Source organism: Entelurus aequoreus, linkage group LG09 (genome assembly GCF_033978785.1).
Source record: "Entelurus aequoreus isolate RoL-2023_Sb linkage group LG09, RoL_Eaeq_v1.1, whole genome shotgun sequence".
NCBI lineage: Eukaryota > Metazoa > Chordata > Actinopteri > Syngnathiformes > Syngnathidae > Entelurus > Entelurus aequoreus.
Window position 1 is genome coordinate 20,400,665 of NC_084739.1, and position 25,899 is coordinate 20,426,563.

Sequence of the window (25,899 nt, forward strand, 5' to 3'; positions counted from 1 at the left end):
AATCAGACAAAGAAGGAGTGGAAGATTTTACATGTAAACAAACTGTTAAGTCACAGTCCACACTATGGTGAGTTCAAGAACCGCCAAAATTAGTAGGACAAAACTATGTTCACCAAATACTCTCATCAGTGAAGTATAACCACAAACATATTAAACAGCTGGCTTTCTAACAATTGGGAAGGTTTGTGTAAAAACAAATGTACCGTCTTTCCATTTACAGTAATACACCGTTAAAAACAAGATTTTACAGTAAAAAATGGCAGCTCAGTCAACAGAATTTTAACGCAAAAAAAACAGTATTTTTTTTCAATTTACAGTAATATGCTGTAAAGAACACCGTACAATGTATTGTCATTTTAATTATTTGATGGGTAGTTTGCTGTAAAATCACGAGTCGAGCAGATTTTTAAGTATTTTTATTTTTATTTAGACAAAAACATGTTTGGAAAGTATGATAATATACTGTAACATTTGTTGCAATATTGGATACTATTAAAAATATTAAGTACTTTATTGACGCATAACATTTCCACGTGTTTGCGGTCCAGATAAAATGATGTCACAGGCCAGATCTGGCACCTGGGCCTTGAGTTTGACACCTGTGAACTAAATTATATCAACACAATCACCAAGAACGGAGGGGGAGTAGCTGCATACGTAAAGATCTTCAACTACAAAATGGTAAAAATATGTAATTAGCTATTGATAATATCTTAGAATGTCAAACCAATGAAATATGTCTTGGAAAAAATAAGAACATATTAATCAGCTGCATATTTAGATAACCTAAATCAAACATTGATAAGTTTTAGAACTGGATTAAGGCAACTTTTAATGAAATCAGTCAAAAAATAATTTTCTTATGTGGAAACCTCAACATCGACCTTTTGAATATTTATTCTACACATTTTTACAACATTAGAAACCATTAGTAAATCAGAGGCTACTCAGAAGGTTAGATAACTCCTGGAAATTACTGGCTTTTAATGGCCAAAGGTATATATGTGTGTGTCCAAGTTTAAGGAAACGACAGGCTGTCTTCTTCTAATGGATTTATTACAATCTTTGGCAAGCTAGGTAATGTTTGCTGTGGTCTGGAACAACATGGCACACAAACAACTATCTGAAATGCAGCCAATATTACATACAGATAATGTGTCATGAGACATGGAAAACTAAATTATATACAAAAAGGATAAAAGTAAAGGATATTAAATTAAATATACCTACAAATGAGGCATGATGATGCAATATGTACATACAGCTAGCCTAAATAGCATGTTAGCATTGATTAGCTTGCAGTCAAGCACTGACCAAATATGCCTGATTAGCACTCCAACAAGTCAATAACATCAACAAAGCTCCTGTTTGAGCATTCACGCACAGCTCAAAACTTTTGGTGGACAAAACAAGACAAAGAAGGGGTGGAAGATTTTGCATGTAAACAAACTGTTGCATCACAGTCCACACTATGGTGAGTTCAAGAACCGCCAAAATAACATAAATTAAAAAAAAACATTGTCCACACGTTTAAGACAGGACTTTGGGAAGGCCATTCTAAAATTCCTTAATTCTAGCCTGATTTAGCCATTCCTTTACCACTTTTGACGTGTGTTTGGGGTCATTTTCCTGTTGGAACACACAACTGCGCCCAAGACCCAACCTCCGGGCTGATGATTTTAGGTTGTCCTGAAGAATTTGGAGGTAATCCTCCTTTTTCATTGTCCCATTTACTCACTGTAAAACACCAGTTCCATTTGCAGCAAAACAGGCCCAGAGCATAATACTACCACCACCATGCTTGACGGTAGGAGTTGGTGTTCCTGTGATTAAAGGCCTCACCTTCTCTCTTCCAAACATATTTCTGGCTTTTGTGGCCAAACAGCTTAATTTTTGTTTCATCTGACCACAGAACTTTCCTCCAGAAGGTATTATCTTTGTCCATGTGATGCCAGAAGCTTGTGGATGGCTACCAAAAGGGCATTATTGCAGTGAAACTTGCCAAGGGACATGTAACCAAATATTAACATTGCTGTATGTATACTTTTGACCCAGCAGATTTGGTCACATTTTCAGTAGACCCATAATAAATTCATAAAAGAACCAAACTTCATGAATGTTGTTTGTGACCAACAAGTATGTGCTCCAATCACTCTATCACAAAAAAATAAGAGTTGTAGAAATGATTGGAAACTCAAGGCAGCCATGACATTATGTTCTGTACAAGTGTATGTACACTACCGTTCAAACGTTTGGGGTCACATTGAAATGTCCTTATTTTTGAAGGAAAAGCACTGTACTTTTCAATGAAGATAACTTTAAACTAGTCTTAACTTTAAAGAAATACACTCTATACATTGCTAATGTGGTAAATGACTATTCTAGCTGCAAATGTCTGGTTTTTGGTGCAATATCTACATAGGACCATAGAGGCCCATTTCCAGCAACTATCACTCCAGTGTTCTAATGGTACAATGTGTTTGCTCATTGGCTCAGAAGGCTAATTGATGATTAGAAAACCCTTGTGCAATCATGTTCACACATCTGAAAACAGTTTAGCTCGTTACAGAAGCTACAAAACTGACCTTCCTTTGAGCAGATTGAGTTTCTGGAGCATCACATTTGTGGGGTCAATTAAACGCTCAAAATGGCCAGAAAAAGAGAACTTTCATCTGAAACTCGACAGTCTATTCTTGTTCTTAGAAATGAAGGCTATTCCACAAAATTGTTTGGGTGACCCCCAAACTTTTGAACGGTAGTGTAAACTTTTGACCTAGACTGTAAGTCAACTCATTTTCTTGTTAATGTCTGCATTTCCTTTTACTGCTTCATGGAAATCCCCTTACTGTGCCCATGCATACAATAAATAAACAACAAATACACCACCAGGATTACTACACCTGCTCCATTGCAAGAAAGTAAACTGGAATGGTGACTAATTAAGGAGGGTGGAAAAAGTCTGCAAAAGCCATAATGGAGCCGATGATGCAGAGTAATAAACTTGCGCCCACACTGCTGTCGTCATCGCTACACTACAAGGCCACATACCTTCGAAACCATTATGTCTAAAAATAAATCTGTGTTCCGGCAGAGCGGTTCAAGATAATTTAAGAGCAAATATGAAGTGCCCATGCTAACAGGCTACTCGGGAGCAACGTAAAAGAATCGTGATCGCGTTTTTTTTCTTCCAACATTCATGTTCATTCATAAGCGACAAACATGTGGAATAACTTTTTTTTTTTTTTTAAATCGGGTACATTCAATATGTCTGGTCACTTTGTTTTTAACTATTTCATGTCTTTATGCAACGCTCACATTTTAACAGCACGGCCTCTTATTGGTTCGAAAAGCTTTGGACAACCCCGTAAATCAGTGGTCCCCAACCTTTTTGTAGCTGCGGACCGGTCAACGCTTGAAAATTTGTCCCACGGACCGGGAGGGGGGAGGGTATTTTTTTTTTTTTTTCCATTTTTTTTTTTTTCATAAAGAAATACAATCATGTGTGCTCACGGACTGTATCCCTGCAGACTGTATTGATCTATATTGATATATAATGTATATATTGTGTTTTTTATGTTTATTTAATAATAAAAAATAAAAAAAATATTATTATTATTTTTTTTTTTCAATTTCTTGTGCGGCCCGGTACCAATCGGCCCGGTGGTTGGGGACCACTGCTGTAAATTATGTATGAAGATAATTTTAAAAAGCACATTATGTCCACACCTCGGTCCAGACCGAGTCCACTGCATGTTATTATGAAAATACCCCAGTAAAGCATTTGAACTGTGGCTAACGCTCTAAGCGACACCGAAGTCGCTGCCAATATTTCCTACTGCTGACTCGCATTAAAAGTGGGTGACACATTAGACACAGGAAACACAGCGTTTCTCACAGAGTAAATTGTGCCATCGCTCATCCAAAAAGCATCTATAAAAAAGACGTTTTGACGGTGGATCAGTTTGAAATATTGCACAGAGTAATGGAACAAGAGGGAACAGCTTCGGCGAGCTGTGAGAAGAAGCATTACAAGCGACGCTATTCCACTTTAGTGAAGTAAACCCAGCTTTATGATGCGTCCTGGTGATTTGCACACGCACGCTAAATGTTCATTGGATGATGGAAAACAATTGTTTCATTATTTGTTGTATAACTGAAATGTTTTATTACACTGAGACTGTATTCTCAACATGTGAATGATGATACAATGTGGAACAAGATTACAAATAATAACTACAATTTAGCAGTGTGACCCTTTGATGTATCTTAGAGCAGTGTTTTTCAACCTTTTTTGAGCCGAGGCACATTTTTTGCATCGAAAGAAATCCGGAGGCACCCCACCAGCAGAAATCATTAAAAAACGAAACTCAGTCGACAGTAAAAAGTCGTTGTCGCAATTGTTGGATATGACTTTAAACCATAACCAACCATGCCTCACTATAGCTCTTGTCTCAAAGTAGGTGTACTGTCACCACCTGTCACATCACGCCGTGACTTATTTGGAGTTTTTTGCTGTTTTCCTGTGTGTAGTGTTTTAGTTCTTGTCTTACGCTCCTATTTTGGTGGCTTTTTCTCTTTTCTTCCTTTGAGCAATATTTCCCACATCTACTTTGTTTTAGCAATCACGAATATCTCAGTTGTTTTTATCCTTCTTTGTGGGGACATTGTTGATTGTCATGTCATGTTCGGATGTACATCGTGGACGCCGCCTTTGCTCCATAGTAAGTCTTTGCTGTCGTCCAGCATTCTGTTTTTGTTTACCTTGTAGCCAGTTCAGTTTTAGTTTTGTTCTGCATAGCCTTCCTTAAGCTTCAATGCCTTTTCTTAGGAGCACTCACCTTTTGTTTATTTTTTGTTTAAGCATTAGATACCTTTTTACCTGCATGCTGCCTCCCACTGTTTCCGACATCTACAAAGCAATTAGCTACCGGCTGCCATCTATTGATATGGAAGAGTATTACACGGTTACTCTGCCGAGCTCTAGACAGCACCGACACTCAACAACAACACATAATATGAAGACTATAATTACTGGTTTGCAAAAAATATTTTTAACACAAATAGGTGAAACTACATAATCTCCCACAGCACATCAGACAATATCTCACGACACTAGTGCCGCGGCACAGTGGTTGAAAAACACTGTCTTAGAGCGCCGCCAAACATATCTTTTTCTAGCTGTAGTCCATATAGGCCACAGCGGTACTCCGTTGTAGTACACTCTTCCACCTCTTGTGGCAGTAATGACAATATCAAACAAACAGAAAAAGTCTGGACCAAAATTATTTCTTATAAAGTACCACTGATAGGCACACACACACTAGGTGTGGTGAAATTACCCTCTGCATTTGACCCATCCCCTTGTTCCACCCCCTGGGAGGTGAGGGGAACAGTGAGCAGCAGCGGTGGCCGCGCTCAATAATCATTTTGGTGATTTAACCCCCAATTCCAAAAACAGAATACAATGATTTGCATATCTTTTTCAACCTATATTCAATTGAATAGACTGCAAAGACAAGATACTTAATGTTTGAACTGAGAAACTATTTTTTTTGGCATTAACTTAGAATTTAATGGCAGCAACACATTGCAAAACAGTTGGCACAGGGGCGTTTTTACCACTGTGTTACATGGCCTTTCCTTTTAACAACACTCACTAAACGTTTGGGAGAGAAGGAGACACATTTTTTAAGGTGGAATTATTTCTCATTCTTGCTTGATGTACAGCTTAAGTTGTTCAACAGTCCGGAGGTCTCCGTTGTGGTATTTTAGGCTTCGTAATGCACCACACATTTTCAATGGGAGACAGGTCTGGACTACAGGCAGGCCAGTCTAGTACCCGCATTCTTTTACTATGAAGCCATGCTGTTGTAACACGTGGCTTGGCATTGTCTTGCTGAAATAAGCAGGGGTGTCCATGATAACGTTGCTTGGATGGCAACATATGTTGCTCCAAAACCTGCATGTACCTTTCAGCATTAATGGTGCCTTCACAGATGGGTAAGTTACCCATGCCTTGGGCACTAATACACCCCCATACCATCACAGATGCTGGCTTTTCAACTTTCACCTGTAACAATCTGGATGGTTATTTTCCTCTTTGGTCTGGAGGACAAGACGTCCACAGTTTCCAAAAACAATTTGAAATGTGCACTTGTCAGACCACAGAACACTTTTACTCTTTGCATCAGTCCATCTTAGATGAGCTCGGGCACAGCGAAGCCGGCGGTGTTCCTGGGTGTTGTTGATAAATGGCTTCCACTTTGCAAAGTAGACTTTTAACTTGCACTTACAGATGTAGCGACAAATTGTAGTTACTGACAGCGGTTTTCTGAAGTGTTCCTGAGCCCATGTGGTGATATCCTTTACACACTGATGTCGGTTTTTGATGCAGTACCGCCTGAGAGATCCAAGGTCAAGGGGATTCAATGTTGGTATACAGCCTTGCTGCGTACCTGCAGTGATTTCTCCAGATTCTCTGAACCTTTTGATGATATTACGGACCGTAGATGGTGAAATCCCTAAATTCCTTGCAATAGCTGGTTGAGAAATGTTGTTCTTAAACAATTTGCTCACACATTTGTTCACAAAGTGGTGACCCTCGCCCCATCCTTGTTTGTGAATGATGGTGAGCATTTCACGGAAGCTGCTTATATACCCAATCATGGCACCCACCTGTTCCCAATTAGCCTGTTCACCTACGTGATGTTTCAATTAAGTGTTTGATGAGCATTCCTCAACTTTCTCAGTCTTTTTTGCCACTTGTGCCAGCTTTTTTGAAACATGTTGCAGGCATCAAATTCCAAATGAGCTAATATTTGCAAAAAATAACCTTTTCCAGTTCGAACGTTAAGAATCTTGTCTTTGCAGTCTATTCAATTGAATATAGGTTGAAAAGGATTTTTAAATCATTGTATGCTGTTTTTATTTACGATTTACACAACATGCCAACTTCACTGGTTTTGTCCATTAATCTGTCAGACTTGTTGACTTTGGCTTCCACCTGTCTTTTTATCTTCCATTCGTTCCCTTTGTAACTACACAGGATATTTCCAAGCACAAATATCTTTAAAAAAAAGGCTTTGACTCACAGAGTAAATTTGGACTGCAGCAACACAGTGTCACCGATTTCACTTTCCCTTTGAGAGTAGTTTGTCTTTGTCTGATACAATGCATTCATTAGGCCTTTGCTGTGGAGTCTACAGAGTTCTGTGTATTTGTGCACTGTTGTGTACAACCGTTATAATACAGATAGTTTGCTTAAGGGTAAATACCATATATTATTTCCAGAATCACTTCACAACTTTTAGGGCGAGGTACAAAGAATATAAAGCTGGCCTTTGAGCTTGCACAGTCACATAATCATGATTTAGTTGTGGGTTGTACACTCACAGAGCAAGAAAATTGCTTTGTGACTTTCTAACAGCATTGGGCACATTACTGCATGAATTGCACACTGTTCAGTGTTTGCCAGCGTTGTGCTGTTTTGGCTCAGGAAGGCTCAGAAACGTCACTGCTTTGCCGTAGCCCTACTTCTGTAACCTTTAACTCACCTAAAAAAGAAAAAAAGACAATTTTGTGCATGATTGCTATCACTGCAATTATTGGCAGTGCAGTTGGATTATGTATGCTTCACCATGCATTAGTTTTTAATATAAAAAGTTTGAGTTGATATCGATCTTCTTTTTTAAACACATTTTTATTGTAAGTGGGTTGACTTGGCCCTCAGTCAAAACAGAACTACTTAGATTATAGTGCACATCCGCATACTCCTTCTCGGCCTAAGAAATGCTGTTTAGGAAAAAAAAAATGCTTTAAATTATGTCCTTCAACATACAATTTCTATGTGTGCTGAGCTTGTTTAGAACATGTCACTGTTCATTATCGTCAGTTATTGAGAGTAAAAAACATTCAGTATCTACTGGGATAGGATGCTTCACACTTGAATATCTACATAATAGGCTTGTATGCTATACCGGTATTAGTATAGTACCGTGATACTAATTAATCATATTCAGTACTATACCGCCTCTGAAAAGTACCGGTCCCGCAAACCCCCCATCCGCCGCATCGTCGTCACGTCGTGTCATTGCTGGTTTACGAGCAGAGGAGCATGTTCGGCAGCGCACAATCACGGAGTACTTACAAACAGACACAGTGTGTAGACAGAAAAGAGAGAACGGACGCATTTTGTCTTAAAAACTGACGAGAAAGGTGAAGCTTTAACACTGAAACACCCTCAGGAAGAGATGCTATAAGACATGGCTAGCTAGCTAGCGGCTAAAGTCCATCTGCAATCGGCAGTGTTTTAGCTACTTCTAAAACACTAATCCTCGCCTCCATGGCGACAAATAAAGTAAGTTTCTTACAAGTATCATCCCTGCAGGACGAGGAATAGCTAAACATGCTTCACTACACACTGTAGCTCACCGTAGCTCAAAATGTAAACAAACGCCAATGGTGGATCTACACCTAACATCCACTGTAATGATACCAAGTACAGGAGTGTATCTAGTCAATACTACTATGATTACGTCTATATTTTTTTGGCATCACAACATCTTCTTTCGTTTTTTTATTTATTTATATTATGTTTATAAACTCAGGAAATATGTGCCTGGACACATGAGGACTTTGAATATGACCAATGTATGATCCTGTAACGACTTGGTATCAGATTGATACCCAAATTTTTGGTATCACCCAAAACTAATGTAAAGTATCAAACAACAGGAGAATACATGATTATTACATTTTAACAGAAGCAGTGGAGGCTGGTGACTTCCAGAATTGAGGAGGCCATTTTTTTCCGCTTGCTCACTTCACTCGCGATGGAATGTTCCCTGTTCTCTTATCTGTCTTTGTGCTGGCCAAAGGCATACTATTTGGAGTGTAAGCTACAGTCAGAAAGTTCTTGCTGATGCAATTCATTGTGCAGAGCTTAGCCTTGTGCCTTCCTGAAGAAATTACATTGCTGTAAGTCTATGAGCCTGCCTGATAATTAAGCTGAGAAATGACATTTGGATGTTATATAAACGCCAAGTGAACATGTGTAAAAGGCAGGAATTTTAATTATGTAGTTAAAAACAATTTTGTTTAGCTTACATTTTTCATTCTTCTACAGCTTCAACATGTAATCACCAATTTAATCAAGTTTAGCATATAAAAAAGATAAGATAACACTTTCTTTATCATATGTAGTTTTATTCAATATATTTAATATAAAATATGTAAAAATATGGTTCCAGTTGGCTTTATCTGCTGAGAAACACAGACAAAATGGAGTGTTATTACTACTGAGAACTAGTGGTGTAACACTGGTAGAGACATCTAATTAGTTCAACTCACATCTGGTTTAGCTGAGGGGCGGCATGCTCTCTCCTGGACTCCAGGTATCTATCTCCAGCCCAAGATCTCAAATTGCGCCAGAATCTCGCCGATTTCCGAGGTCGTTTTAAGCAAAAGTATTTGGCTATATGAGCTATAAACTTCACGGATGATAGCCAGGGGTGTTCTCTAAATTTCCTGAAAAGCACAAGTGGATAGGACACTCGTAGCCACTATGGCGAGTGTTTGTTTGACTGAAGTGGCTGGCGAATTCTCAAAATGGCTTCTGTGTTGATTAGGAAAGGAAAGGATTGATTCCAAATGAACCAGTAGCATGTGATTGGACGAACAAAATGTCAATCTTTCAGCCCTGGACACAATGCATGGTGAGGCCAGGCCTCCGTTGCCCACCCATTTTCAGTGATCTGGCCAATCACATATTGGCATGAAAAAGCATGCATTACATTGACTTCTATGAGAAGCTAATTTCCTAGGGGAGGCCTGGCCTCCCTTAATACAAACTGATAGGGAAATCTGGCCTGTTGCTTTACAATTGCAATATTGGGTTTTAGCCATGGGAACATTTAGATTTATGAACAAAACTAAAATAATATGAATATAAAAAATAAAAAATATGTTTTTTGTTAAAATAAATAAATAAAATAAATATATTTATTGTTTTTTTTAAATCTCTCTCTTCTCTCAAATTATTGGGGAGGCCAGGCCTCCTCCACCTCTATGGAGGAGCCTCCACTGAACAGAAGTGTAAATAGAACATGTTAAAAGAGAAAGTAAGCAGATATTAACAGTTAATGAACAAGTAGATTAATTATTCATTTTCTACCATCTGTCTTTAAAAATGTTGACAAAATAATAGAATGAGACATGACACAATATGTCACTGCATATGTCAGCAGACTAAATTAGGAGTCTTTGTTTGCTTACTCACTAACAAAAGACAAATTGTCTTGTATTTTCACCATTTTATTAAAGGACAAACTTGCAACAAGAAACATATGTTTAATGTACTATAAGATTTTTTGTTAAAATAAAACCATTAATGCAATTTTTTGTGGTGCCCTTTATTTAGAAAAGTACCGAAAAGTATCGAAATACATTTTGGTACCGGTACCGATCCCAAAATATTGGTATCGGGACAACACTACTCCATAACTGTTGTAAACCGTCCAGAAGATACTGTTTGAGTAAAGAAATTGCAACTTTAAAATACATACATTTGCAATATACTGTAAATGTATTTTAAACAAAACATTTATTTCATTCACATCCTCTTCAAAGTTATGAATATGGCCGTGTCTTTGGGTGCTGGAAGGCGTGGGGGAACAGTGAGATATTAAAGTAAAAGTTAAAGTACCACTGATAGTCACGCACACACTAATTGTGGTGAAATTACCCTCTGCATTTGACCCATGCCCTTGCCACTGAGCAGGTTTTTTTTTGCATATTGCAAAAATATTGCATATAGCAGTGGTCCCCAACCACCGGGCCGCGGCCCGACCAATTGGTACCGGGCCGCACAAGTAATAAAAAAAATAAATAAATAATTAAAACAATTTATTTTTTTATTAAATCAACAGAAAAAACACAATATATACATTATATATCAATATAGAATAATACAGTCTGCAGGGATACAATCCGTAAGCACACATGATTGTATTTCTTCATGAAAAAAAAAAAAGAAAAAAAAAAAAACATACATTGTACATTTTCATTTAGATTATATTTAAAATGTAATACTTAGATTTAGATGCAACATTTATATAGAAACTATTGCATTTGTATTTACATTTAACTATTAGATGTAACATTGTATTTCTAGATATAACATTTATATTGAACTTTTAATATTTAGATTTACAATTTTACAATTAAATGTAATATTTATTCTTTCAATTTAACATTTAGATTTAAATTTAACATTTAGATTAACAATTTTATATTTAACATTTAGATTACAAAAAATGCATTTGAATTTAGATTTAACATTTACATTTCTCTAGATTTAAATTTAACATTTCTGTTTAACATTTGATATCTTTATTTTGATGTATTATGTAGATTTAGATTGAAGATTTATATATAACATTAGATTTATATTCAACATTTAACATTGTACATTTATATTCAGATTTAATATTTAAATTTTGATTTAAAATGTATTTTTAACATTCAAATTTATATGAAACATTTGCAATTAAATTGTTGCATTTTTATTTAGATTTAACATTAAATGTAACATTTATTGATTAGATTTACTATTTTGACTACAAATGTTTACATTTAGATTTAACTTTTAATATTTTGATTAGAAAATGTTAAAATTATATTTAACATAAGGGACAAGCGGTACAAAATGGATGGATGGATTTAGATGAGGGGTGTCAAACTCATTTTAGCTCAGGGGGCCGCATGGAGGAAACTATATTCCCACGCGGGCCGGACAGGTAAAATCATGTCATTAAAACTTAAAAATAAAGACAACTTCAGATAGTTTTCTTTGTCTTACTTTGGCCAAAATTAGAACAAACACAATCTGAAATTGTGCTTGGCAAAACACTTTAAGTTGGTTAAAAATTCTGAGGAAAAAATTGGTGCAGTTTCAAAAGAAGATCACAATGAACTTAGACTTTGTCTCAGCGTTTTTACTAAGCCATTACACTTTAAGCACGTCTTGTTTTGAATTATCATGTTGGCAGTTCATTAAAAACATTTGAAAAAGCAATCGAGTGTTTCCTCAAACCGCCGCATTGGTGAAATCCGCATACTTCCACAACACATTCATTTATCATCATTCAAATATTACAATTATAATATTGACAAAACAGTTATCAAAATGACACCATAGCCGAATTAAAAGGTAACATAACTACAAACTAAACCAATGTGAACATGGTAGATTTAAGTATGAAATAAAATAGAACAAACAACATATGTGGAACCACACATATTTACAATGGATTTCAGGGTGCGCACATTGTGCATTCAACCAATTGCAAGCGCTGCATGGAACTGGAGCTACAAATATGACTCTTTGCATATTACTGCTAATTGCTTGCACCTGTGCCGATTGGAATATATTGATTGGCGCTTATAATCAGCTGACACTTCATCTCGAAACACTGTCATGTGTGATGTGGGTTACACTTGAATTGCAATTGTAAAATCCAGTGGACACATTTAGAACAACAGTTTCTTTCTTTTAAAAAAATGCAGCTCATTTTCTATATTTAGCAAACTGACTTTGCGGGCCCGGACTGAACATGACACACCCCTGATTTAGATTCAACATGGCCATCTCAAATGTGAGGAAAATGAGCTAAACATGAGTTCTGCCGAGTCATACCAAAACCGTGACAAAATGTAAATAAAGTGTTTGGATGTATTCAATCAAGAGAGTTACATATATGATAATGAAGTTAAGTTAAAGTTAGAGTGCCAATGATTGTCACACACACACACTAGGTGTGGCGAAATTATTCTCTGCATTTGACCCATCACCCTTGATCACCGTCTGGGATGTGAGGGGAGCAGTGAGCAGCAGCGGTGGCTGTGCCCGGGAATCATTTTTGGTGATTTAACCCCCAATTCCAACCCTTGATGCTGAGTGCCAAGCAGGGAGGTAATGGGTCCCATTTTTATAGTCTTTGGTATGACTCGGCCGGGGTTTGAACTCACAACCTACCGATCTCAGGGCGGACACTCCAACCACTACCCTATATAGCCATAATAGAGTTACATAGTTAATAATTATGTACCTACAGTACTGTTTACGGGTTTTATACCCATAAAATGGTTACATATATGATAATAAGCTTGCTGTGGCCTTGTGGTTAGAGTGTCCGCCCTGAGGTCGTGAGTTCAAACCCCGGCCGAGTCATACAAGCAGTAAGTGGCCGTGCAAAAGTGGGATGCAATGTACTTTTCTTGGTATGATTGGCAGGTACCAATTTTGAGCATAAAAACGCCAGTTATTCGGATCTCTGCAAAACATCAGCAAATATGTGTATGACATCCCGTTGGGAGTTTCAATCAGTAGTGGATTTGGAAGGAAGTGATTGAGTTTGGTAAGCACGCTGCTCTAATCTGGACTAGACTTCTGGCCAAAAAAGCCTCCTTTAAACAACAGATTAGCATTACACACAGTAGATGTGTCTGTCTGCCTCTTTCCTACAAAGGCTAGACCTAGGATTTAGCATGGCTGGGTAATCGGACTAGTAGGACCATCTGCTGCTGTATGCGGAGAGCAGCACGGGCTCGTCTCTGCTGGCTGTCAATTAGACTAGAAGGTATTTGCTGGTAGGAAGCATGCTCACCATCAAGTTGAAAAGGATCTTCGCCCCGGGACGGCGATCTGCGGCATCGCTTCGCAGAGTTACTTATTCAGAGTTGAGATGCGGCTCTCCCTGGGGAACAAGGACAGCTGAGCCATTTAGCGGGCGCGCAGGAGGAAGCATGTTGCTAGGAGACGTGATCAGACGCCGAGTACTAGAGGCGGGCCCGCATGCAGGGGGGAGGCCCTCTGGGGCACAACGGGGCGGAGATACAGGGCCGCCAGATTGATTATTCAATTAGCCTTAACTAAATATTCAGTAGCTGAGCCAAGGCACTGTCGTGCGTAAACAACTCACGCCGACACTGTAAATGACAATAAGCACGTGCAGGTGACGAAAGGTTGGGTTGATCAAATAAACATGTTTTGGTGTGCCTAGAAGCAGGGCTTGAATGGACCACGGCGGATACGGCTAACAAAGAAACACTTGACTGCCTTCATGGCGTATATTTGATATATGAGTGAACATTTACACCAGGGGTGTCAAACTCATTTTAGATCGGGGGCCACAGGGAGAAAAATCTACTCCCAAGTGGGCCGGACTGGTAAAATACAGACAACTTCAGATTGTTTTCTTTGCTTAAAAATAAAACAAGCACATTCTGAAATTGTACAAATCATGTTGTGTTTTTTTTTGTTTTTTACACTTACATGTTGCTGTTAATAGTATTCTATCTTTATTTGTCGTCATTTATATATTTTTGAATACATGATGTGATAATGTTCATCAGTCAACTCATTGGTGTTAATTTTCAATCTATCAAGATGAAAAAATTATATCAACATCCAATTACAGGATGTTATTCATCTAGTTTAATCATTTTCCTCAACTGATTTACTAACATCATGTGGTTTATTTTGTACACATCTAGCATCATCTACAAAGATACAAAGAATTGCTATTGCAACATCTAGTGGACACATTTAGAATAGCAGTTTCTTTCATTTAAAACATTTCAGGTTCATTTTCATACTTAGCAAACTCATCCCGTGGGCCAGATAAAACCTGTTGGCGTGCCTGATCCGGCCCTCGTACCGTACGTTTGACACCCCTGATTTACACACTTTTGTGACCTGCATGAAATACAGTATATTCTGGAGGTGTGGTACTATGAAACCTACTGTATATTGACATAAAAACCAGAATAACCAAAGGCTACGTTTACGCTGAATGTCACGTCCGATTTTTTAAGCATTCTCACCCCCCACCCCTTCTTCATCTTCATTCTTCATCTACATATGAATATATAAACATCCAAGCAATACATACATATTAAATGTTATTATAAATGTGCCCATTACTACATTACTTATATACACTATATTGCCAAAAGTATTTGGCCACCCATCCAAATGATCAGAATCAGTTGTCCTAATCACTTGGCCCGGCCACAGGTGTATAAAATCAAGCACTTAGGCATGGAGACTGTTTCTACAAACATTATAGAAAGAATGGAATTGTGCCGAGTGTGAAATTTGGTGGAGTAGGAATAATGGTGTGGGGTTGTTTTTCAGGAGTTGGGCTTGGCCCCTTAGTTCCAGTGAAAGGAACTTTGAATGCACATTAAGAACAACGCAATTGTGGAATATTGATGGCGAAAGCTGCCGTGCAAGGCGCTAACCACGACCCATTTAATGCATGCCTGTCTTGCTATAATGTATTTATGGTGTACATCGCAATCATCATTGAGCCCCCATCACGTCCAAACTAACATAATTAATATCAATAGCCTATATTAAAAAAATAAAATAAGCATTTCTCAAGCTTTTTTCTATTGGTGTGTAATCTTTGCTGCAGCATTTCCTGCCGAATAGCTCTGTTTTTTATGTATTTATTAGAAATCCAAAGACCTACTGTGGCAGTCAGATTATGTGCATAATGCACAAACATACACTATATTGCCAAAAGTGTTTGGCCACCCATCCAAATGATCAGAATCAGGAGTGCTTATCACTTGGTCAGGCCACAGGTGTATAAAATCAAGCACTTAGACATGGAGACTGTTTCTACAAACATTTCCTCTTGCAACTTGACTGTGCACCAGTGCACAAAACAAGGTCCATAAAGACATGGATGACAGAGTCTGGTGTGGATGAACTTGACTGGCCTGCACAGAGTCTTGACCTGAATCCGATAGAACACCTTTGGGATGAATTAGAACAGAGACTGTGAGCCAGGCCTTCTCGACCAACATCAGTGTGTGACCTCACCAATGCGCTTTTGGAAGAATGGTCGAAAATTCCTATAAACACCCTCGGCAACCTTGTGGACAGCCGTCCCACAAGAGTTGAAGCTGCAATAGCTGCAAAAGTTGGACCGACATCATATTGAACCCTCTGGTTTAGGAATGGGATGGCACTTCAAGTTCATTTGTGAGTCAAGGCAATATAGTGTTTTTACATCAAATTTATAAAACCTCAATGGAGGTGTTTGGTTGTTTTTTAAGGGCTTTATAGGCTCCATAGTAAGCAGATTTTTGATCACATTTATTTAATATTTACAATGCAAAAAAAAAAAGAAAAATAATAACATCCATCATCATGTCTCACGTTATGATTGTGAACAATAGGCAAAATTCCCAGAAAATTGCAGTTCCCCTTTAAAGTGTGTACCTCAGGGTTCCATGTTAGTTTTGTGGATGTGTTCCATCGATCTAAATAATATCTGTGATAATGTGTCGGATGCTGGGTTCCATTTTTATGCAGATGCAAATATTGTTCCTCCCCCGCTGTAGCGCAAACCTTTGAGCTCCTGCAGTCTGCTTTTGATGTTCTTCAGTCCCAGCTGACTCAGCTTAGACTAGTGCTAGATGCAGAGATATCTAAGGCAATGTTATTTTCAAATGGCAAACGACTGCCATTAAACATTCCAAAAATAAAAACGGCTTCATTGGGTTGAACTTAAAATGGGCACCATTGGTTTCGTACAGTTTTACAATGAGACAGCCAACACAACTAAAGATAGTGGCACTTTGGCTGCGACGGATTTCAAGCAGCGTCTGATATTTGGAAAAATTGGAGAGGTAATTATAACCCCAAATTTATTTGTCTTCGTCTTTCACACAGAGACACGGTTTAACGAGAGCAGATAATTACATGCGTACAAACGTCCGTGCCAGCATTGTGACGTGATGTGCCCTGAAGTTTCTCGAACAGTGACAATTACTTTCAAAACAACAGGGTGGTAGAAGTGAGTCTCAAGTGTTAAATTTCACACCCTGCTACTGAAATAGAAGAATGCTCTTTCACACTGGCCTCGGATCGTGCCTCCAGAGCCAGCTTTTCACAGTGACCGACATGCGACTTTAATAAGGAGTTGGTGTACAAACCAATGACCAATAGGAAGATACTGTACCATGAAATGATGTAAATATCACTGTGTCCATGCCAGTGATGTGCAGTCACTGGAGGCAGGTGAGGCCCCGCCTCACATGCCATCATGGTAAGAAAAAAAATGTAAAAAGAAAAAAAAAAAAAAAATGTTATATGTATCCAGTTATTATACTATAAAGTTATTTTCCATTTAACTTCACCAGTTTTAGATTATTTGTATTCAAAATCGCTGAATTTTCACATTTGCCGTTCAAATACTGAGAAGAGACGGTGCTGTGATCAGCAGCCAGTTGAGGCACGTCACTGCGTTGTGCCTCAACATGGATTGCGGACTCGGCTAACTGCTGGCCTGCTGTGCAGTGAGACCGTATTGCTATATGAACTATATTATACATTTCCATAGTTTAGTTAGCTGAGGTATATAATGTACAGTGTATTTTGTCAATAACTGTATGTGTGTAAGTATTTCTTGTGCTGAGCGATCATAAAACGGCTGCAAAAGACGCACTGGCTGAGGCTCGCAGTAATCCCGCCTCCTGGTGGTAGAGAATGCACCCCCGCCGTAGAATGCACCCCCTGACGGGAGTGTTATATCAACTAAAGCCCACACTTAAACTTTCCACATGCAAGATTGAATCTATTTAAAAAAGTTATTTCATAAGAAGCCAAAAAGTGCAAAAACAATAATGTTCGTGTTGGAGGAGTTGTGAATGACTGCAGGGCCACAACATTAGGTACACCTGTAGACTGCAGCACATATTTCATATTTCATTCATTCACAACTCCTCCAACACAAACATTATTGTTTTTGCACTTTTTGGCTTCTTATTAAATAAGTTTTGTAACCTATTTTTATGGGCTTTCCTCTTTGTGATGTTAAGTTCCTGTTATACGCTATTATACAGTGTATGCCTTGAGCTCTTATTTTGAAGGCGCCAAGAGCGGAAGTGATGACACGTTGGAGTGTAGCGGAGGTTTTTGAAATAAGGTAAATAGAGTGGTCCTAATGTAAACTGGAGCCTCCTTGTTTGTTATTTTGTAGTTTCATACAGTATAGGCAACATTTATAAACCCTCGGTTACATAGATTAAAATGTATTTAAATAGATTCAATCTTGCACGTGGAAAGTTTAAGTGTGGGCTCTAGTTGATACAACACTCCCGTCAGGGGGTGCATTCTACATTTCTATGTGGGGCTCAAATAAAGGTGTGCTGTGGTCATGTTAGCTGGTGTGCACGTAAACATTCACTGTTAATGCAAATCACCTTGAACTGGCAACTCACATCTTACCAAGCCAAAAATGTATAAACGTTTTCATATCTCTTTTGTTAATTATTTGGGGTTTTGTTACTTGTAATGGCAAATAAATATGTACAAGGCTCTACTCATAAGTACAAAATGTGCTTCTTTTATTCGTACCGACGTAAAATCCAACTGTAGCATATATCGATACCTTTGTTGTCCATGAAACCACATCTGGTTGCAGACTGGCTTAAACACTTGTGACTAAAGCACTTATGGCACATTCAGGTAATGTTGCAATTTTCCATGCCAACAAAGCAAGAATGCCTACATATAATATATAATAATTAAAAATGCTCAAACATACAGTAAGGCTACACTTTTCAAAATGTGTTAGCTCGATGCTAGTTTACTTTGGCTTTGCCATAGGCTAGCATTAGCAACTTTACATGGCGATTTCAACATTTCCAAATATGGAGATGAAAACTACATCTGCGATCAGGAATGGGCAATTATTTTGACTCGGGGTGCGGGGCGGGGCGGGGGGGTGGGGGGGTGTTTGGGCTGCAAATTTAAAGAAAAAAATGTGTCTGGGGGCCGGTATCTCTCTCTCTCTCTCTCTCTCTCTATATATATATATATATATATATATATATATATATATATATATATACACACATACATACAGTCGTGGTCAAAAGTTTACATACACTTGTAAAGAACATAATGTCATGGCTGTCTTGAGTCTCCATTAATTTCTAGAACTCTAATTTTTTTGTGATAAGTATTTGGTTACATGTCCCTTGGCAAGTTTCACTGCAATAAGGCACTTTTGGTAGCCATCCACAAGCATCTGGTTGACTGTTTGACCACTCCTCTTGACAAAATGAGTACAGTTGGTTTTCTGACATGGACTTGTTTCTTCAGCATTGTCCACGCGTTTAAGCCAGGACTTTGGGAAGGCCATTTTAAAACCTTAATTGTAGCCTGATTTAGCCATTGCTTTACCACTTTTGACGTGTGTTTGGGGTCATTGTCCTGTTGGAACACCCAACTGCGCCCAAGACTCAACCTCCGGGCTGATGATTGTAGGTTGTCCTGAAAAATTTGGAGGTAATCCTCCTTTATCATTGTCCCATTTACTCTCTGTAGAGCACCAGTTCCATTGGCAGCAAAACAGGCCCAGAGCATAATACTACCACCACCATGCTTGACGGTAGGCCTGGTGTATTCCCGGGATTAAAGGCCTCACCTTTTCTCCTCCAAATATATTGCCGGGTATTGTAGCCAAACAGCTAAATTTTTGTTTCATCTGACCACAGAACTTCCCTCCAGAAGGTCTTATATTTGTCCATGTGATGTCAGAACAACACTGAATATTGACAACATATGAACGTCACACCCCCTCTCGATCGACACATTTTACAATCAAGCGAAACGCAACAAAAATGGAACAAACATGCCAAAAAATGAACGCGAAGGGTAAAAAAACCTCCCACCTACAATCTGATATATCACTAAGCTTTAGAACTTTGTTGTAAAAATCTCCTTCCGCATCTGTCCCTAACACCCGCATTTCAAGCTGGCCGTTCTGGAAACACTCTGTGGAAACGCTCCCCACCCACACGGCTTGGTTCCTTGTCTGAGCTGCTGTGATTTAGATGACCATAGTAACTAGTATATCATGCAAACGCGCAGATTCCAACCATTGAAATACTTTGTATGGATCAAGACTTACGATAATTTTAAAACGTCACTGCAGATCATAATGGCAGCTACAGTTTCTATCTTAAAGATCTAAAAAAATAATTTGGGAATGTCCGGCGGGCCAGATTGAAAAGCTTAACGGGCCGCATTCGCCCTTAATTTGCCCAGGTCTGACTAAGATGCATGCTACTATCAAACAGCTGGTGTGTAATTGGTAAAATACTCGCAGTATAAGCAGGCATAGTTCAAAATATGGCTGTACACATTAAGCTTAATAGCAAAGACTACTTTCATAACTATGCAACACACTGCTCCCATCCAATATCTTGAAATTGCATGCAAAGTCTATTATATAATGCTTACAAATGCGACTCAGAATAACTGGGCAGCACAGTACATGTCATCAGCACATTCTTAAATGCTAACTAAAAAAAACATTTTATTATTAAGAAAAATAATATCTAGTAACACAAACACAAAAGTAACGACAACTAGTACAGTTGAATATTAATTCTGAGGCACCGGGAATTGGTACCGTACCAGTTCAAATTTGAAAAGTTACCATCCCTGCACGTCTCGGTTCTGGCTGCTCTGTACAATTTCTCATTATGTGGCATGAATATTTTAATATGTAGAGCAGATATTGTTTAAGGTATGTGCAACACAATTCCGAGAAACAAAGGAATGACTCACCTTATCAAAACTCGCCCGTTCAATAATAATCATGAATATGGTCTGCATAATGAACAGGACTATGTTACAAAAACATCCATTGCATGCTAATTAGTGAGCTTGTGAAAGTGGAAGTATCTGTGCTAAGCAGAGCTAAGGTAAATGTCTGTGCAAACTACAAGTGCAATCACCCGTTCCTTCTCACTTTTAAGTAAATAAACAATACTTTCACAATGCCCAACTATTAATTTGATTTAATACAATAGGCTGACCCAACCAACACTTTGCACTTATCTTTAAGATCCTGCTCCCACATGCAAACACTGATGCAGAAAGAAATAACAATTCAACAGCACTCATATTATATTCACATCCAGTTGTTCAGGGCCTGTTTTGACAGTTGGTGTATGAGTTTTTTCGCTCTGACCTATATCCCTTTGAATGAACAGTTACATTCACATCCCCTGGCACACCTCTGCATTCACTTTTATACTGATGGTTGCCGAGCAACAGTACGGTTAAGGGGGTTAAAGGGCCTTACTACGGGACAATCTGGTGTCAGGGGATTGTTGAGGCGTCTCTGTTTACACGTCCAGCCCCGGATTACTCAACCTGGACAGGAATTTCCATTTCTGCAAATGTTAACTCCACCAAAACAGGTGGCTGCGTTTTCATCAGCGATGAGTTGTTTGCAACTCCTTTGTTTAAAGATGTTTGTCATTTCAACCGGGATTCAACACTGATTCCTTTACAATCAAAATAAGAATATGCCATTTGACATAATGCAAATTGTAATTTCAATAATCAAATGGTGACCTTAAAATTTCATTATTTTCTTTAAAAAAACATTAACCATGATGATTCCATCTAACTTCACATTATATCACATTTAAGTCCCATCTTAAAACTCATTTATAAACGCTAGCCTTTAAATAGACCCCCCTTTTAGACCAGTTGATCTGCCGTCTCTTTCCTGCTCTGCCCCCCTCTCCTGTGTGGAGAGGTTATCTGGTGACCACAGATGACGCGCTAGCTGTTCAAAGTCGGGACCTGGGGTGGACCACTCATCTGTGCATCAGTTTCGGACGTCTCTGCGCTGCTGACTTGTCTCCACTCAAGATGATCAACTGCTGTCCCCACTATGGACTGGACCTCACACTATTAACTAGATCCACTTGAGGTCCATTGCACTAGTCGCCCAGGGGAGGGGGTCCCTTCCAAGGTTTCTCATTGTATCCCATTGGGTTGAGTTTTTTCTTGCCCTGATATGGGAACTGAGCCGAGGATGTCATTGTGGCTTGTGCAGCCCTTTGAGACACTTGTGATTAAGGGCAGTATAAAATCCACTTGGATTGATTGATTGATTGATATCCAAACATGAAATCGAAGTAAAATATTTAAAATACATTCTGATTAATAAATCCAAACATGGGAAAAATATGAAAAACACACAAACACTCTATAGTTAACTATTTTAGAATTCAAAATATACTTAGTAGGCTATAATGATTCAAAAAACATGACTGGCATGGGATTATTGCCTTGGTACCGCCCCATCCATATCCATCCATATCCTTGCAATGTAGTACATGTTAATGACATATAATTTGTATATGATTGAGAGATATTTATTATCGTATGTATCATGAGTGTAGTTTTTAAAAAAAATGTATCTTAAGACCATTTATTTACAAGTCATGGTTATTTGTCTATTTAGTCTTCAGTCCTAATACACATTGGGACTGATCTACTAAAGGTTTTTGTGTACTTAAAATAACGCTGCCGGTTTCGTCTCTAAAGTGAGCAAAATAAGGAGATCGGTTTGCACGATTTTTACACTTGATATATATTGTACCCACAGTCTTAGTAGATTACACCCAACACATCTACTTATAGTACACACAATTTTATAGTTTGTTTAGCACGTTATATTTGGAAGCTAGTAGATTAGGTCCACATTTTGAGCAGTATATACCAGATATTTATTGAATAATAAGCATTATGAATCTTGGCACCATACTCCTAGCAGGCAAAATACATTAAAACCACGTTGAGAACTTGTTGAGATAGGTCCTGACGTTGACCAACTCAAACATAACGATGAAACAACATGCTTTTTGACGACCTTTAATCAATGTCGGGGTGTGACGTTGATTTGTCAATTGAATATTGGTCATTTCCAAACCAATATTCTACAACACAAATACAACGTTGAAACAATATACTTTTTGACGACATTTATTCAATGTCAGGTTGTGACGTTGATTTGACCATTGAAATGTGGTCAGTTCCCAACCAACAACTTGGAGCCAACGTTGGACATCAACGTTGTCCTAATTTACAAATACAATTATTTCGCAACGTTGTTTCAAAGTCAGTTTTAAAGGTCATGTGTGTATAATCAACGTTGTATCAATGTTTAGTGCCTGCTGGCTGTATATATACTGTATCAGCTGATGTAGTGCTGTTGTTGTGGTTTTGTTGTTGTTGTTGTTTCTCTATATCTTTCCCCACCACTTCTTGCTTGCGGAGTTCCACAAGGTTCGGTTCTTAGCCGTGTACCCTTTAGCATCTATATGTCGCCATTAGGCAACATCATACGCAAATATGGTGTTAGCTTTTAGTATGAACCCTTCAAACACAAAAATCATTAGTTTGAGATTTAACTTTCTTGTCCTTGTCCAAAGTCCAGCAGCTGCATTTTGGACCAACTGTAATCTTTTAAAGCCCCACTTAAGAACTCTCAGTTTTGATTGATTTTGGCGGTGACAGTGGACCAAAGCGATAGTGTTTTGCCTTTTACCATGAATTGATTAACGTGGACCTTAAACAAGTTGAAAAACTTATTCGGGTGTTACCATTTAGTGGTCAATTGTACGGAATATATACTGTACTGTGCAATCCACTAATAAAAGTCTCAATCAATCAATCAAATGGAGGACCACATTTCCCATGAGGACCAGCGCATAGCGTTGTAAATTGTCAGAAATACAAACGGACACAGTAATACCACAATGATTCGGTACGACTGATCTTTCCACAGTAGGAACCTACATATTTTACTTAAACTTTATATTTGCAGTTTGCAGTCATTGCATTGTTTTTTCTGTATACAGTACTTTTGAGTTTGTTGGATGGCTGGTCATGTCAGTGTGGAACTGCAAACTATCAAGCTAGTGGCTATTAGCATTAGCATTCAGCATTCATATGATTTAGATTTAAGCATCGAAAGGTAGTTACTAGTCCAGCAGTAGCAGAGCCAAGGCTGCATGGGTCTGAAATCCCTTCTCATCTTTGAGCGTACACACAGCAAGTAAAAGCCGGACCAATGTTGATCCTTGACTGTCCCTTTATCTGGGTAGCCTTCCTTTTTCTTTTTTTGCCTCCTCATAAATTAATATTATTTTTTGTTGTTTTACAACTTCTGCCACGATAGCTGTAGTTGCACGTAGGCGTTTGCATCGACTTCCGTTTTAGCAAACAATTGGGGAAAGGGGGAGTAACGTATGCCGTAAAGCAAGTCAGCGCACTTGTAGTTTTTTGTGTGGCAGGGTTCCTGTCACCCTCCTCAAAATTGCTTAGTTCCAGTGAAAGCGATACCGACCTCCTCAGGCCATGACAGAGGTGTCATTCAACCAGTTGTAAGTCGATGTATCATGTATTTTATGAATGTTGAAACGTTACTTAGTGCTGCTTTAATGCTGGACATGGAAAATAATATTTTACAGTGATAACGATAAGACGATCTCAGCGTAACTGTAGGAAAAAAAATGGGATAGATTTTAGCGATTTTACAGAGATGGAATGAGGCTGTTTTACTAGCGTTCTTAATGTTCAGCTAAAACGAGAGAGTGCCGAAAATAATAATGAGATTTTCCACCGAGTTGCTTTGTACAATAATTTTATTGTTGAAATTTAAGGTGGTATCCTTAAACAAGTGCCTCTGTCTAGCAGGACTGATAAACAACATATCGTTTTTCTTGGCATTAAGATGCAAAAAGTTGTCCGAAATCCACTGTTTGATGTCATTAAGATCTGCCTCCAGATGACTACAATATAGCGTTTTGGTCAGCTCTAGAGACAGTTAAGGTTGGGTGTCATCAGCATAACAGTGAAAGCTTACACTGTGTTTGTGTAGGACCAAGAACCGATCCCTGTGGAACTACCAGGTCACATGTTATGGGATACACAGTGCATCCTTTCAGTGAAATAAGAGTGAAACCAGGAAAAAGCTAAGTCTCACATACCGGTACATGATTTTATGCGTTCTAATAGAATGTTATGATCAATGGTATCGAAAGCAGCGCTGAGATCAAGTAACAGCAAAACAGATGATGCATCAGCATCCGTAGTTAACAAATTATTAAGTCAATTTTGCGAGGGCTGTCTCGACTAAAAGGGTTCACAAAGATTGTTAGGCGCCGATTGTTCATATAGCTGCAGTACAACAAATGTTTCAGGATTTTAGAGATAAACTGGAGGTTCGACACCGGCCAGTAGTTTAGTACGAGGTCAGGGTCAAGGTTAGGTCTTTTAAACAGAGGATATATAGCCACTGTTTGAAATGCTAGAGGAAACAGTACTGGAGGAGAGAGATACCAGAATAATATTTAACACTGATGGCCGTATTACAAAACCCAAAACCAGTGAAGTTGGCATGTTGTGTAAAACGTAAATAAAAACAGAATACAATGATTTGCAAATCCTTTTCAACTTATATTCAATTGAATACACTGCAAAGACAATATATTTAACGTTCAAACTGCGAAACTTATTTTATCTATATATTATATATACATACTGTATATATATCCTTCTATCTTAACTGACTCCTCACCCATGTTAACAGGCTCTGTAATCACCTTCTCCAGTGTCAAGTGAGACTCAAATAGTAATCTATTTTCCTAAAAAGAGTGATGGCTCCTTCCCAGTTAGGGTGAAGGCTGTCCATTCTCAACGACTCTGGTTTGCATCCCAAATAGGGCCAATTATCTATAAAGTTATAGCCCTGTTTTCTGCAATATATGTTAAGCAAGACTAATCTGCTATATCGCTCATCATTGCCTCTAGTAGGCAGGAAGCCAGAGACAATTAATTGATACTGAACTATCTTCCGAGCGAGATTACAAATATTAGCTATGTTTCTTTGTACTCTCACATTTTCTCATCCTAATGTCGTTGGAGCCGACGTGTAAAACCATGTTAGAGTAGCTAGTGTTGTGATTAGCCTGTCATACGTGTCTAAGGCCTCTTGCGAGTCAGCT

At 38.4% G+C, this 25,899-nt stretch overlaps 1 protein-coding gene across 1 annotated transcript in view; it reads right to left on the bottom strand.

Annotated features, from left to right (window-relative positions):
• eys (eyes shut homolog) overlaps positions 1-13,785 on the bottom strand; it is a 635,999-nt gene extending 622,214 nt beyond the window's left edge. The window contains exon 1 of the mRNA XM_062058295.1: positions 13,665-13,785. The gene's annotated coding sequence lies outside the window, so the exon portion shown is untranslated. The remainder of the gene's footprint in view (positions 1-13,664) is intronic.
• Between the last annotated feature and the right edge of the window lie 12,114 nt (positions 13,786-25,899).